The sequence below is a fragment of the Equus quagga genome, chromosome 2, assembly GCF_021613505.1.
Source record: "Equus quagga isolate Etosha38 chromosome 2, UCLA_HA_Equagga_1.0, whole genome shotgun sequence".
NCBI classification, from domain to species: domain Eukaryota; kingdom Metazoa; phylum Chordata; class Mammalia; order Perissodactyla; family Equidae; genus Equus; species Equus quagga.
The window spans coordinates 179,443,923-179,460,366 of NC_060268.1; the positions used below are offsets into that span (position 1 = coordinate 179,443,923).

The 16,444-nt window shown below is 45.6% G+C and overlaps 1 protein-coding gene across 4 annotated transcripts in view; it reads left to right on the forward strand.

Annotated features, from left to right (window-relative positions):
- PTPRE (protein tyrosine phosphatase receptor type E) overlaps positions 1–16,444 on the forward strand; it is a 172,533-nt gene that overhangs the window by 25,785 nt on the left and 130,304 nt on the right. Inside the window, exon 1 of one of the 4 annotated variants that reach the window (XM_046654338.1) lies at positions 9,628–9,933. The exons of the other annotated variants lie outside the window; for them this stretch is intronic. The gene's annotated coding sequence lies outside the window, so the exon portion shown is untranslated. Of the gene's footprint in view, positions 1–9,627; positions 9,934–16,444 lie in introns of those variants that run through there. 4 annotated transcript variants of the gene reach the window in all.

The following is a 16,444-nucleotide window of genomic DNA, read 5'->3' on the forward strand; positions in this document are numbered from 1 at the left end:
ATCCATTTTGCAGAGCACCCTGGCTTGGAGATGCTTCCGCCCCCTTGCAGGGCTAGCTGGAGGCAGTAGGGAGCTGCAGTCTCCCTCCAGTGCCCAAGACAGGGTCTGCTAAGAACCCAGACAGGCACAGGGACCTCCCCCAGGGTCCTCGCCAAGGTAGAAGGTCCTGGAAGGAGCGCCCAGTGTTGGTCATTTAGACCAAGCCCCAAATTGCCTGATTCCTTACTATGGCCGTGAAGCAAATAAGTAGAGATTTTTCAATGTCTGCTGTCAAGACCTCCTTCCCTCTGCCCCGTCCCAGTCACCTTCCTCCTTGATGTGCAGGTGGCAGTGGCCTCTGAGGCTCAGGTTTGCAGTGTCTGGGACACACTCATCTGGCATGAGTGCATGGGGGACACGCTCTTCCTTCGCCTCCCCAAGTGGCAGCCAACCCTTCGCTTTTCACTGAATACAATACGCCTTTTATTTCATACTTAAATTTGAAAATTACTCTCTATAAGGTCTCCTAGGGGTTGATGTCATCTTTTAAATGGTGACAGAATTGTTTTCTACCTCATACTTAAAAAGAAAAATTGAGGCCGGCCCTGTGGCCCAGTGGTTAAGTTAGTGCACTCCACTTCAGCAGTCCAGGGTCTCGCCGGTTCGGATCCTGGGCATGGACCTGGCTCTAGTCATCAAACCACGCTGAGGCAGCGTCCTACATAGCACAACTAGAAGGACCTACAACTAGAATATACAACTATGTACTGGGGGATTTGGGGAGAAGAAGAAGAGAAAAAAGATTGGCAACAGATGTTGGCTCAGGTGCCAATATTAAAAAATAAGTAAGTAAATAAATAAATAAAAAGAAAAAATTTAGGAACCTCACTGATCGTGGCACAGAATAGCAATCCCATAGTGAAGTTTGTGTCAAGACTGTTTCATAAATGAGTATGGATTTGGGGTTTATCATTTAAATGAAAATGTAATTTGAAGTGACTTTATTTGAGCTAATTTAATGTTCATGGTATGTAATTAATAGTGGCTAGTTTCTATCTAGCTGCCTATCTATCTATCTATCTATCTATCTATCTATCTATCTGTCTATGTCTGGGTTTGCCAGAATCTGTAATCGTACTGAGGAGCTAATTCTGAAACCCAGGTCGGTGAGTGTTGTAACTCGTAAAACTGCTTATGCCAGCTCACTGAGTGTTTGGAACTGCTCCCCCAGATGATTTTCTAGCTGCCAATTCGCTGAGAAGTTCTAATTCCACTTCAGTTTAAAGATGACCAAGTGTTTGTTGTTGTCGTCCTTGAAGAGATATAAATACTGATTCTTGGCACAACGGAGGTGAGTGACAGGGGTACTGAGATCTGAGACTCGTAATCCCTGTGTTTATATGCTCCTCCCTCCTGTAGGCAATTACGTTCTCATGCAGACATAACTCCGATAGCTTTATTCCTGAAAATGCTTGGAAAGCAAACCAAATGAAAAAGTGAAGGTGCTGGTTCTGGTGACCTGGCTGCAAAACGTTTCTTAGTGGGATTAAGGTTTTAAAGATGTGACTTGAGTGTATTTACTCACATGACGATGCCTTTTTTAAAATCTACATTTTTCCCCACCTCAGGAAGGAGTAAAAGGCACCTCCTCATGAATCATTTGGTTAAGATTCCTCTCCAGCACCCTGTATAGTTCAGTCATATTGGAATTGTTGAAAATCAGCTGATTTGAAACTTCACACTTGTCCCAATTAAACCGTGAGAGTAATTTATAATTAGAATCCTGGACTTTCTGATCTGAAATGAGGTTCTAGCAATTGCCCAAACCAGGGATGACGTTTTGCGGATGAGGAAACAGAGGCCCCAGGGTCATTTCTCATCCAGGCAGAATCAATATCAGAAGGGAAGAAAGGGGGAGTTCCTTGCCCAAGCCTTTTTTAATAAGCTACTTGTGTGCTTGTGTGTGTGTGTGTGTGTGTGAACTCTGTGGCTCTTACACAGACATATTAATAAAGATGAATGAATAATATTCAAGTAGATAATACCATTTTATATATATATATATATTTGTAAAGCTTTCATTCCCCTCTATTTCAGAATAGCAGCCTAGCAGGGTGTGACACTGGTTTACAAGTCAAGAGATCTGCACTCTCGCCTTGTCCTGCCATGACTGGTTGTGTGCAAGGTTGCTTCCGTGTTGGGGACCCAGTTTCTTCACTGTGAAGGGAATTGATGAAAAAAAATCTCTAAATTAGATAATTGCTGTGAACCAGCCTGCATAGCAGCCCTTTAATTAGGGAGTGTGTACCGTCGAGCTGGAATTCTCTTAGTTCTAATCACGGAGCACTGCTCAGTTGTGACTGTAATTGTTGGTTAAATACACGTTTTTAAAAAAGTAAGTTTATATTTTCTTCCATTCAAAATACTTTTCACGTGGATGTTACTTTTTTATGGTATATGTTTCAGGTGTACAGCATGATGATTTGATACACGTGTACATTATGAAATAATTACCACAATCGAGCTAATTAACACCTCCATCACCTTACGTAGTTACCTCTGTGTGCATGTGTGGTGAGAATACAAGATCTGCTCCCTTAGCAACTTTCAAGTATATGATACAGTGTTATTAACTATAGTCAGCATGCAGTACATTAGACCCCCAGAACTTATTCACCTGAGAACTGGAAATTTGTCCCCTCTCACCAACATCTCCCCATTTCCACCACCTCCCAGCCCCTGGCAACTTCCATTCTACTCTCTGCTCTATGAGTTCGACTTTTTTAGATTCCACGTAGAAGTGAAATCACGTAGTATTTGTTTTTCTGCATCTGGCATATTTCACTTAGCACAATGTCCTCCGGTTTTATCCATGTTGTTGCAAATAGCAGGATTGCCTTCTTATTTAAGGCTGAATAATATTCCATGATGTGTATATGTATGTGTACATCACATCTTCTTTATCCATTCATCCCCTGACAGACACTTAGGTTGGTTCCATATCTTGGCTATTGTGAGTAATGCTGCAATAAACGTGGGGCTGCAGATCCCTCTTTGAGATACTGATTTCATTCCCTTTGGCTCTGTACCCAGAAGTAGGATTACTGGATGGATATTACTTTTTACTTTTTACAGTTTTAAGACACATTTCCCACAATATGCCTTCTTAATATTCTTTTTTGGGACTGTTGGGAGTAAGTTGATAAAATTAGTGTCACTGCTACTGTAACTGCTTGGAATTGGTAAAATAGAAACTGAGCCGGCCACCTTGATTGAAGGCAATATGTCCATCCTCAGACCCCAAATCTCTTCTCTCTGACCCTGCCTGGACCTGAAAATCCCAGGGAGCTCCACGTTGGAGTGAATTAGGATGCTGTGTTATCACATCTTCCGTGAAGAACTGGAGGCGCCCAACACGCAAAAGCCTGCTACGGCGGCAAACTGTTCCCCTCCCTTTGAACGGAATTTCATGAATGCCTTTCTGAACACAGGCTGCGAGCTAGTCCCCGTCATTCATTATATTTAAGTAGCATAACATTCCAGTGACGAGCCTTTCCAGATGTTTCAGCGAGTGAAATCATTGGTTTGTGGTTCACATTATAGCTTTTTCAGTAAAATATGACTTTAAAACTTTTTCCTTTACTAATAAAAAGGAATCATTCCATCAGTTAAAGAATTTTTCTTGGGACCCTTTTTTTTTATTCCTACACTATTCTTTATTTTTAGAAACTTCCTGTTCTTCAATAGCAAATATCCAGTACATGTTAAGTTTTATCTTTGAAAGATGAGTGCAGAGTCTCACATTTGAATTCTCATTGTTCCAGAAAAAACAAGCCAGAGGCCCAAACATAGGATTCATTGTTATCATTAGCAGTTGTGACACACATTTCTGAAGGGTCAGTGGGGTGCAGGTCCCTGTAGCTCTATGTGAAGGGGGTATGTAGAGAGAGAAAGCATGGCCTGGACCTCACTGGGATACCAGTCCAGCTGGGGAGGCAGTTCAAATACACAGAAAGTGAAGGAGGCACCCAAGGAGGCACGTTCCGCCCAGCCATGGTGGGCCAAGGCTCCTGGAAAGAGCTTCCAAGGTGAGTGAGCCCCAAGCAGAGGCAGGGCCCAGAGGGCAGAGATGGCCCTTGAAGGAGAGGCAAGGAGAGGCAGTTCTGGTCTATCCTATATCCATCCCCAGAGTGTCTTTCTGAAAACCCTTCCCTGACTTTGGCGCTTCCTTGGTTAAACATCCTGGAAGCTCCTCAGCGTCTTCCTGCAAGAGCCCCATCTGCTTAACCTAGAGAACAAAGCACTTACCGGACCCCTGCCCACCTGCAACACTTCCCATCCCGCTGTCCCCCGGGTGCACTCTGGCTCACGCTCCTCCTGATGAACTGCACCCACTCAGCATGCTGTTCGTGCAGCCTGGGATGCCCCCACTGCATGCACCCCTCATCCGAGTCTTTGCTCAAGTATCATGCCTTCCTCCGAGAAGCCCTCAGGGACTTCCTCCCTCCTGCTTCCCCTGCACCTGGGTCATTCCTCCCTTCACTGGGTGTTACTGCGGCTCCTGCTGTGGGCCAGGCGTGGTTCTGAGCACTAGGCCTTCTACCATGCAACAGGCATGCTTCCATGCCCCATGTCTGGGATTGGGAGATAGAATGAACAAGTCCACAGGCCTCTTCTCTGTCATGGCACCTGTCCAACAGTGTGTGACCCCCAGTTCACTTGTTCGTGTCCCCTAGAGGCTGTGAGCTTCTCCCCTGTGCCCTGGGTGCCTGGCAGTCCCTGGTACTCAGAAGGGCCTAGCACATGCTTAGGGAATGAACAGGTGAAGGGCTTCCCACCTGAGCCTGAGCGGAGCAGAACGTGGAGCCAGGAGGAGGCACTGAGCTGGCAAAGCCGGGGCTCTGCTCTGAGCCCCTCTCGGAACGGAGAGCAGTAGGTTAGCAAAGCACAGAGGGCGGGATGGGAAACTGCAGAGCGGCAGTGTTGGTGTAAGGAGGAGCCCTGGGATGTCAGAGAGGTCAAGGTCAGTGCCACTGAAAAAGCAGAGCTTGTGCTAGGCTGCAGAGGGCGCTCTGATTTTGAATGTCTCCAAGTGTTAAAATCAGGGACTACAGATTAAACTTTCCTTCCAACTAGAACCCTCTGCCTCCTCCTTCCCCGTCTCGGGATTCCTCAGCAGTCCTGGGAACAATGCATTTACCGAGTGCCCATTCTGTTCTGTGCGCTCGCACAGCAGCCCCAAGAGGGGTCACAAAGGCACATGCCAGGCAGGTGCGGTCCGTGGACCAGGAGAGCTGGGCCTGCCTGAGCTGGGAGGAGCAGCCCCTACCCCCACCACAGGGGGCGCCCCTGCTCAGGGTCAGCCCACGTGGATGCACAGAGTGCGGCCCCAGGGGCACATCTTCCGGTTTTTCAAGGGAAGTTGGGCATCTAGATTTCATTGTCAAATGCTAAAATTAAAAAATGTGGAAAACTGAATAAAATACTGTTTATGCACCAGGTGACTTCTTAGGATGTGCTTCCTGGCTGCGTTTGGTCTCTGGGAGGTTGGTTCTCCATCCCAACTGATGCATTCTTGGCTCATTTCTTTACTTTCAGATGTCTGTTCCCCTGCCTTTTCCAGAATACAGCTCCACCTCCTCCGTCTTGCTAAGACTCCTTGAGCCAGATCCCCATGGGCACACTTGAGGGCTCTGCCTTTGTGTCCAGTCTCCCTGGACTGTCGAGGGCAGCCCATCTCTCCCTCTAGGCTGAGTGGAGAGCCACGGCGAGAATGTGGACACACGGTGATCTCATTAGCATAGCCCAGACTGTGTCAACAGTGGAGAAAAAGGCAAAGAAAATGGGTGAAATGTTGACACTTATCTGCGAAACTGGGTGTCTTCTCATAATATCTCACAGGGAAAAATAGGTCATCATCGCCCCAAATGCAGGCCAGCTCTCCTGCAGGCCAATCAAGAGCATGTAGAAGCGTGGCTTGACATGCCAGGAAGCCTGCGATCAACGTGTCAGAAGTCATGAGAATGAGTGGAAATGAAAAGACAGCCTTCAATTCCAGGAGGATGTTTTAAGCAAAGGGAACCGAGGATCTTGCTGCATCTGCTCGCCATCGGAGGCTGTACGAATCATGAGGAATGGAAGACTGTTGAGGAGATGAGGAGTCAGGGGTTTGGATGCTGTGTACCTACCTGTCTAAAATGGAAGTTTATAAAATAAAATTTTTCTTTAAGTTGTACAATATCCTTGGTCTAAAGAAGCAAATCAACTCACAAACTTATGCCTTTAATTGGTCAATTTGATCAAATTCAATTTGATCCTTTGTCTTTAGAGCTGAAAGCCAAATCATACGAAGTGTCCATCCACAGATGAATGGATAAACAGATGTGGTGTATCCATATAATGGAACGTTATTCCACCTTCACAAGGAGTGACGTTCTGACACAGGCTACAACATGGATGAACCTTGAGGACATTGTGCTCAGTGAGATAAGCCAGTGACAAATTCACAGAGACGGACAGCAGGGTGGAGGCCCCCAGAGGCTGGGGGTGGGGATGGGAGTTGTTGTTTACTGGGGACAGAGTTTCAGTTTGGGAAGATGAGAATCTTCTGGAGATGATGGTGGTGATGGCTTTGCTGTGGATGTACTTAATGCCACTGAGCTGTGCGCTCAGAAAGGGTGGAAATGGTAAATTTTATGTTAAGTATATTTTACCACAATTTTTGAAAGATCCTACAAGAGCAGGAACCTGAGGGCTGCTTCTCTGATCACAAGGCCCAGACGTCTTTGAACTCAGAGCTAATTTTTATCACATGGGCCAGGATTCCTGAATGACTTTCATATTTTTATCTCTTTGGTCTAACAGAAACCCTGATAATTTCTTCATGATTTTATCCTTCCCTTGTTAACTCCGCCAGCATCGCCACATCCTGTCCTAACGAAAACAATAAGAGTCTCTAAACTTGAGAGAGGTCATTTAAGGAAACCTTCCCTATACATGTAGTTCAGAGCAAAACATGCTCGTGTCTATGTCGACTTTTTATAAATTTACGTTTTTCTGAATACTGCAGTGGTATGTGTTCATCAATAAAAATCTGGGCTATATCAAGATTTACACTTTTTCCCATAACTATTTGTAAGGAACCCCCACCCTTGCCTGACTGCCAGTCTCTGCTGCCCTGTAACCTCTGTTTTGAGGAATAACACATGCTAGTCCTTTCTTAGCAGCTCTCTCCCACTAGCCTGAAGGGCCTTGGGCCTTCCTCCAGGGTTCTGTTGATTCCTGAAGTTCCCTGTGAGGTCTTCTCCCACACAGAAGGGTCGGGGTTGGGAGCAGCCTCCTGCCCTGTTTGGAGGGAGCACGGTGAAGGCCCCTTCCACAGTAGGCAGTGCCAGTGTCACGTGAGGACTCACCCACCAGGACCCAAGCCCCCGAAGTCTTGTTGCCTGGAGTGGTCTGGAGGCCTCTCAGGCAGGAGAGGTGTACCCGATTTCATTCTCTCAGGCAAAGGGAATTGGCGGTCTTGGTACCACCTGACTCTGCAGTTGGTCAGTGCTTCCCAGAGGGATTTTGTCTGTCCTCCCTTGACCCTTTTAATTTCAAGCTTCCCCAGCCCTCACCTCCACCAGTCCCAGAACAGAGCTGGGGAGGCCTGTTCCTCAGCAGCTGGATAGGCAGGCTGGCAGTGACCCTGCCCAGAGCTGGGCCTACCCACTGGGGTGGTCAGTGTTGGCTGGGGGGTGTGTGTGGACGGGAAGTGCTGACCTGGCTGCAGACTTTGGGGAAGGAGGAGGAAGGGGTTCCCATTGTTTATTGGGGCTGAGGAATCTAATAAGAAGCAATGGGACTGTCCCAACAAATTGGGGAACTCAGCACTGTGGAACCCAAGAGCAGGCAAAGGAGTTCCCATCAGGGAAATATGTCAGCAAATGGCCAGGGTGGAGGGCAACAGCAAATCAGGGCCCTGCTGCCAGAAGGGCTGAAGTCCAGGGTAAGTTCTTGCACAGAGGGCTCAGTGATGATCCAGGGACCAGACTAGGGTATTAAGCAGGACTGGCGATTAAGAGTAAGACCATAGGGGGCTGGCCCCGTGGCCGAGTGGTTAAGTTCGCGCACTCCACTGCAGGTGGCCCAGTGTTTCGTTGGTTCGAATCCTGGGCGCGGACATGGCACTGCTCGTCAAACCACGCTGAGGTGGCGTCCCACATGCCACAACTAAGAAGGACCCACAACAAAGAATATACAACTATGTACTGGGGGGCTTTGGGAAGAAAAAGGAAAAAAATAAAATCTTTAAAAAAAGAAAAAGAGACTGAAGCTTCAGCAGTTTAAAAAAAAAAAAAAGAGTAAGACCATAGCTGTGATGTCGTAATGACAGTATGACGGTTAGGGCCAGATGAGCAGCTCTGGGAGGTAGGCAGTAAGTATTGATTGGTTGGTGGGTGGGTGGATGGATGGGTGGATGGACAGGTAGATGGATAGTAGGTGATTGATCTACCCATGGATGGATAGGTTGATGAAGCTAGAAAAGTAGGCAGAGATCAGACCATGAAGTCCTTATAAAGAATTTGAGCATACTGTGGAAAGCCATTTAAAGAGTTTACGCAGGAGAGTGACAGATGGATTTGTATGTATGAAAGATCCCGCTGATTCCATGTGCATAACAGGCTCATAGAGGTACAAGCCTGGAAGCAAGAGACTAGTTGGGAAGCTGTTACAGTGAGAGATAATTGGGCCCTGAGTTAGGTGAGTGGCAACAGGATGGAGAAAGTGGGCCAGTTCCACAAGTTTTCAGAAAGCACAATTTTCAGGAAACAGTAACTTAGGTAGATGTTTGGAGAAAAAGAAGGAGGTGCCAGGACAGCCCCCAGGTGATCAGGCAGCTGGGAGGTTGGCAGCACATTCTATCTGGGTAGTGGAAAGGAAGAGGGTCAGTTTGGGAAGGGGGAGGGCTTATTGTGGCTGTCACAGCGCCTCTGGCGCTTGGTGGCATTGATCTGCTTGCAAGCCCCTCTCCTCTGCTGGACATGAGGGGAGGCCATGCGGCTTCCTCACTCCTTCCCCTCATCCCCAGAACTTAGCTCAGCACTGGTACATGGTTGGTGTTTGAACTCGTTGGACTAACGAGCGAATTTGGAGCTGGGATCACACAATCTCTAAAAGCCTCCCCTCTCAGCTGTGCCGCTCCTGTGACAGGTGTGCAGGGCGGAGCCAGGTGATTTGAGGAACTGGCAGGTGGGGAAGCTTCCAGAATGAACTGGCAGTGGGCAAAAGATGTCCCTGTCTGGCCTTGTGCATCAAGCCTGCAATGTGCCAGCCAGACTTTCAGCTCCTTGCCCAGGGCACCTGTGTTTCACTGTCTGCTCCCAGCTCTTGTTGAGGAGGCCCCTTTCTCATGACAAATGTCACAAACACTGAGGGCCAGCCTTGCTGCAGAGGAAGCTGATGTGGATGGAGTGCGTGCTGCCTTCCTCCACAGGAACAGGGTTTGGCAATAAACCAGAGACTCACTGTTACGACACGTCCTTGGGGAAATAGGTCATGTGTCCCCAGGGCAGTCACAGGGGCCAACGAGAGTGAGATATCTGGGCAGAGCGGGAGCTGTCTTTTTCTCAAAGCTTCAAAGGGTGAGGTCCAGAGCCGTTTTCCTTTCCTGTCAGTGATGCATTTCCTTCCCCAAGATTTGTCACCCCTCCCTCCTCACCTGCTTGCTCTGAGGTAAACGGACACAGAAGTGCAATCTGTGTTTTATCCATGATGTTGGCTCACCCCTGGGAGGCACCTGCCAGTGTTGGGTTCTCTCCTGGTCCTGCATGAAGTTGAAGAGGAAGAGAAGGTGGTAGTTCACCTCTGTGGGACGCTTGCCTTTGACCCGCCGTGCCTCCGTGGAAGGTCCCCTGCGGAGCCCACAGGCTTCTGAGAGAGCCTCGGTGCGTGCTGAGGCTTCACCTTGAGGTGAGGGTGGACCGAGACGGACTGGGGTGGATCTGGGAGGTGGCTGAGAAGCGCCCTCAGACACTGAGGGTCAGTTAGTGCCTGACAGAGAAGTGCCTGGTGTGTTGAGTTCTGACAGAGGCTGGGCACGGGCTGCAGGAGGAATGGCTTCTTTCTTCTGGTCTTCCCTTCCATGTCGGGAAGGCCTGGGTGCCTTCTGCAACCTGTGTGTGAAGGGAAGTCAAACTGACGGTTGAATGCTGTGACAGGCGAAGGAGGGACCCTCTGGTTTCTTACTATTATCCCAGAAATAGCTGTGTTTCCCTCAACCCTTCTGAGACTGCCAGAGGCAACTGACCTTCCCAATGAGATAGTCCAGCTGCTTTTGTGGGCTTCTGGCGTCGGAGTCCACTTAGGAAGAGTCCACAGGCTCCGTGCATTCTGAACAAACCCACAATGTAAAACTTTATTTCTTGCACTTTCCTTATGTAGCTTCAAAGGAATTTCAGCTTTCTTGATATATCAGCCCAAAGATGTGGTAATATTGTGCTCTACTTTGGGAAAATTGCTTCTGGGACAGATTATAGTGGTGTCAATGAAATTATAATTCTTCCTCTAAATGATTCCTTATTTGTCTTAACGGATAAAAATACATAAAATGCATTGAAATCCTCAAGCAATTGAAAATAAACATATGTATTTATTTAATTGAGTGATTGAGTTAAATTATTTAATCAGAGATTCTGCAACAGGGCCTAAGCACAAAGAGAAAACGTGTCAAAATACATGGAGCATGAATGGCATCCGTGCCTATACCGTTTGACTGATATTGATCGCCTTCTAAGTAGATGATCCTGCTTAAGGTCCTGGGAGGAAAGAGATGGGAAGTCAGACTCTGCCCTCATTTCAGGGCCAATAAGTAAGGACATATGCAGAAGAATGTTTATTATAGCAAAAAATAAGATAAAACAAGAAATGCGAAAGCCCATCGATAGGGAAAGGTTGAAAAAAGATGGTTCTGCTTCTGCATTATGGAACCATATGCAGCCCTCAGGGGTTACATGAGACCCCTAAGGGCTGCCAGGGTGGGATTTCTGTGATGCATCCATAGGTGAGAAGAACCAAATGTGTGAGGGCATTGTCATCTCCACAGAACCTACACCTGTGAGCACCTGTCTGTCTGTGATGGTGTGCATAGGGAAAGGTGTGCACAGACACACTGGAGGTTAGCTCGTGGATTATGTACACTGGGGAGTGTACAAGGGGACAGGCAGGAGGAAAGTACTCGAGGACTGCAGAAAGCTGTGTGTTCTGAGTGATCACGTACACTATGACTGAGGTAAAAGTCGCATCTGCATAGAGAAGAATTTATGCCATGGGGCGGCCACTAACATGTTGGATTCTGGTTCGCTCTCTTTCTCAGTTGTTTTTACAATGAACATTTTACAGTGATCACATTTATTTATGTGATCAGGAAAAATAGGTATATTTTAATTTTGAAAAACTAAATACAGATTTTTGAACAGAATAAGTAAAAGTTCTCAAAGATATCTTCTTTTAAAGCAAGCCAGACTCATCTACATTGAAAAGCTCCTCTACCAGGAATCCTTGTCCTGCACTGCCTCTTCAGGTGTCAGGACACACTGTGGAGGAACTGGAGGATCCCTCACGCTTTATGTTAGAAGTCTGTTTCTCTTTTTAAATGTTTCAAATCAGTCCTCTGGGTTTAAATTTTATGTGTTTGTCTATGCTTACAAACTCTAACACCTCTGTCATTTTATGTTGCCTTGGGACAGATTTTCACTGAGTTTAAGAGCGTGCTTTTTCTGTGCCTGGCCATCCTGCCATCTTGTAAAGGAGATCTCCTTTCACAGGACCACCCGTAGTCACCCACAGGACCCGTGGGATGCAAGAACACCAATTCTCATGTTCTTCTATAGAAAGGATCTGTCCTGGACCACATGTGGGCAAGAAAAGCCCCTGACTTTTAAAATTTAGTATACAGACTAAATGACATTATTCCCAAACCAGGATTGGCAAAACCATGGTTGGCAGTGGATTACCCAAGTTCAGTGTCCCTGGGGTACAGGGGAATGGGCGTAGGGATGGGAGAGGCTCATCTGGTGAGTGAGGATCACATGGTGAAAGACTTCCCATGCGACACCCAGGAGTTTGGGTGGTATCCTAGGGCAGAGTCTGTAGTTTACATTAGGGTTTATTCTTGATGTTGTACCTTCTGTGGGTTTTGACAAATCTGTAGTGACACACCTTTCTAGTATCCTACAGAATAGTTTCAGTGCCATAAAAAACCCTTTGTGCTCCCTGGATTTGTTCCTGCCTCCCTCCTAACCCCTGGCAACCACTCATCTTTTTTTATTGTCTCCATAGTTTTGCCTTTTCCAGAATGTCATATAGCTGGGATTATACAGTGTGTAGCCTTTTGAGACTGGCTTCTTTCACTTAGTAACATGCATTTAGGTTTCCTCTGTCTCTTCCATGGCTTGATAGCTCATTTCTTTTTAGTGCTGAATAATATTTCATTGTCTAGGTGTTCCAGTCTGTTTATCCATTCACCTACAGAAGGGTGTCTTGATTGCTTCCAAGTTTTGGCAGTTATGAATAAAGCGGCTATAAACACCTGTATGCAGATATTTGTGTGGACATAAATTTTCACCTCATTTGGGTAAATATCAAGGGACCTGATTTCTGGATCCTATGGTAAGAGTATGTTTCGTTTTGTAAGAAATTGCCAAACTGTCTTCCAAAGTGGCTGCACTATTTTGCATTCCCAGTAACGAATGAGGGTTTCTGTTGCTTCATATCCCCATCAGCATTTGGTATTGTCAGTGTTTTGGATTTTGGCCATCCTAATAGGTGTGTAGAGGCATCTCATTGTTGCTTTAATTTGTACTTCCCTGATGACATATACATGGAGCATCTTTTCGTATGCTTATTTGTCATCTGTGTATCTTCTTCAGTAAGGTATCTGTTCAGGCTCCATTTTTTAGTCAGGTGGTTCATTTTCTTATTGTTGAGTTTTGAGAGTTTTTTGTATATCATTGATAACAGTCCTTTATCAGATATGTCTTTTGCAGTACTTTCTCTCCTAGTCTGTGGCTTGTCCTCTCACTCTCTTGACATTGTCTTTCACAGAGCAGTTTTTAATTTTAATAAAGTTCAGCTTATTGATTCTTTCATGGATCATTGTTGTGGTGTTGTATCTAAGAAGCCATCACCATTTGCAAGGTCATCTAGGTTTTCTCCTATGTTATCTTCTAGGAGATTTATAGTTTTGATTTTTGCCTTTGGGTCTGTGATCCATTTTGAGTTAATTTTTGTGAAGGGTACAAGATCTGTTCTATGGTCATTGTGTTGCAAGTGGATATCTAGTTGTTCAAGCATCATTTTGTTGAAAAGAGTCTCTTTTCTCCATTGTATTGCCCTTGCTCCTTTGTCAAAGACCAGTTGACTATGTCTATGTGGGTCTGTTTTGGGGCTCTCTGTTCTGTGCTATTGATCTTTTCTCTTTTCCTTTGCCAGTACCATACTGTCTTGATTACTATAGCTTTATAGTAAGTCTTGAAGCCAAGTAGTGTCAGTCATCCAACTTTCTTCTTTTCCTTCAGTATTATGTTGGCTATTCTGTCTTTTGGCTCTCTCCATAAACTGTCAATATCTACAAAATAACTTGCTGGGATTTTGATTGGGATTGCATTGAATCTATACATCAAGTTGGGAAGGACTAATGTCTTGACAACATTGAATCTTCCCATCCATGAATATGGACTATCTCTCCATTTATTTAGTTCTTTGATTTCATTCATCAGAGTTTGTAGTTTTCCTCATGTAGATCTTGCACATATTTTGTTAGATTTATACCTAAGTATTTCATTTGGGCAGATGCTAGTGTAAATGGTATTGTGTTTTAAATTTCAAATTCTGCTTCTTCATTGCTGGTATGTAGGAAAGCAATTGACTTTTTTTTATGTTAACCTTGTATCTTGCAACCTTGCTATAATTGCTTATTAGTTCCAGGAGTTTTTTTGTGGATGCTTTCATATTTTCTACATAGACAATCATGTCATCTGTGAACAAAAACAGTTTTATTTCTTACTTGCCATCCTTGGATTCTTCCTGATCTTAGTGAGAAAGCTTCTAGTTCTGTGTCGTTAAGTGTGGTTTTAGCTGTAGGGGTTTTTTGCAGATGTTTTTAATCAAGTTAGGGAAGTTCCCCTCTATTCTTAGTTTGCTGACAGTTTTTATCATGAATGGGTGTGGATTTTGTCAAGTGCTTTTTCTGTGTCTATTGATATGATCACATGATTTTTCTTCTTTAGCCTGTTGATATGATAGGTTACCTTAATTGATTTTCAAATGGTGAACCAGCTTTGCATACCTGGGCTAAATTCTACTTGGTCATGGTATATAATTCTTTTGTGTGTGTGAGGAAGATAGCCCTGAGCTAACATCCGTTGCCAATCCTCCTCTTTTTTTTTTTGGCTTGAGGAAGATTGGTCCTGAGCTAACATCTGTGCCAATCTTCCTCTACTTTGTAAGTGGGATGTCTCCACAGCATGGCTGATGAGTGGAGTAGGTCCACACCAGGGATCCGAACCTGAGAACCTGGGCCACCAAAGTGAAATGCGCAGAACTTTAACCACTGGGCCATGGGGCCAGCCCCTTTAATTCTTTTTATGCATTGTTGGATTCAATTTGCTAATATTTTGTTGAGCACTTTTGTATCTAGGTCCATGAAGGATATTGGTCTGTAGTTTTCTTTTCTTACAATGTCTTTGTCTGATTTTGGTATTAGGGTAATATGCTAACTTCATGGGATGAGTTAAGAAGCATTTCCTCTCCTTCTGTCTTTTGGAAGAGATTGTAGAGGGTTGGTACAATTTCTCTCTTCAGTGTTTGATGCACCAGTGACCCGTCTGTGCCTGGTGCTTTCTGTTTGGAAGCTTATTAATTATTGATTCAATTTCTTTAATAGATATAGTCCTGTTCAACTTGCCTGTTCCTCTATTTTTTTTAAACATAAATCCAGGTTAACTACAGGTTGGGGCTTGAGGGGAGTGGAGTAAGACAGTGCATGGATGTCCTAAAATTCTACCCACTTCATGCATTCACTCACCTGTTCATTCATTCATTAATTTGCATATTCATTCATTCGCTCATCCAATAGCCACCTACTGAACCGGTTTACCAGGAATAAGCCCTGCCTGAAGATGACAGCATATGCATTTCTTATGCCTTCGTGTGCTGCTCCTTGGATAACTTATGTTTTTTGTTTTTAAAGTGTAACTGCACATCCTCCATTAATTAGACTCCATTAGTCTATATTTTGTAATAATCATTGAAATAAGCTTGATGGAAGGCACACTTCCGGAATTTGCAGGGGGAGTGATTGCCAAGCAAATTAGAACATAAGTCCGGGAAGATGTTTGTGTTTAAACCACACACTTTCAAATGGCCTTAAGCACTTTCTCCAGAGTGGTTTAGGGCACGGCTATGGACTCAGACCCTTGTGGTTTTGACCCTTGCTCAACCACCTGGTGGCTGGGAGACCCAGGATTGCCTCCTCATCTCTTTAATCCTCCTTTCTCTCATTTTTAAAATGCAAATAATAATAATAGCAACCTTGCAGGCTGCTTGTGAGGATAAATGAGATAATGTTATAGAGCTTCTAGCACCAGGCTTGGCAGGCCACCAGCAGTAGGACTTGTCTTTATTAATCCATCGAGGGCAGATGTGGGGAGAGTCTGCTCAGGGATGCAGGGGATGCAGACACAGGAGTTAGTGCCTCTGCTCACAGGGGACATTCTGTGCTCCAGAAGCCAGGATGGATGAAGCTTCTTATTGCCAAAGATGGAAGGGGGTCAGAGATGAGGGAAGGGAACGAATGGCAGAAGCCAGTCAAGAAGGAGGTGGGTGCAGGCTTGCCGGCGTGCTGGCCCTGGGTCATATAGTGGCACCTGAAGTGGACTCAGAAGGGCGAGGTGGGATGGACATGGTGAGTCGAGCTTCTCCCCTGCAGTCTACACACCGGCATTGTGCTCCATGTAGAGCAGAAACGGAGGAAGCAAGGGCTGAGGCGGGTTCCAGCGAGAGAGAACAGGTCAAGGATGAGCACAGCCAAGCAAAGCCTCCTCTGTTTGCTGAGAGCCAAGGTTTCCTATCTGTTCACTTTAAGGTCCTTTATCAACTTCTCCTGGCTGTGGGCCCTTGGATAACTTCTCTGCCTTTCACACTTAGGCCTCATGGGATGCTTTCTTGCTCTTCTGCATCCAGCTCCAGCAATTGTGTCTCATTGGGGTCTGGTTTCTCCCCGTACTTCACCTGGTCCCCTCTGACCCTGAGCTCCTGGGGTCTCACACACACACAGACACATCTTTTCATAAAATACCTTTGTGGCCTCCGGAGCTCAGAGTGGGTCCAAGTCATCTTTAGACCCCTAACTCAATCAGTGTGTAAATTTGCCATCACCCAAACATTTCATGAATTGATGAGCATTTAGCTCCAGCAGCCCCCA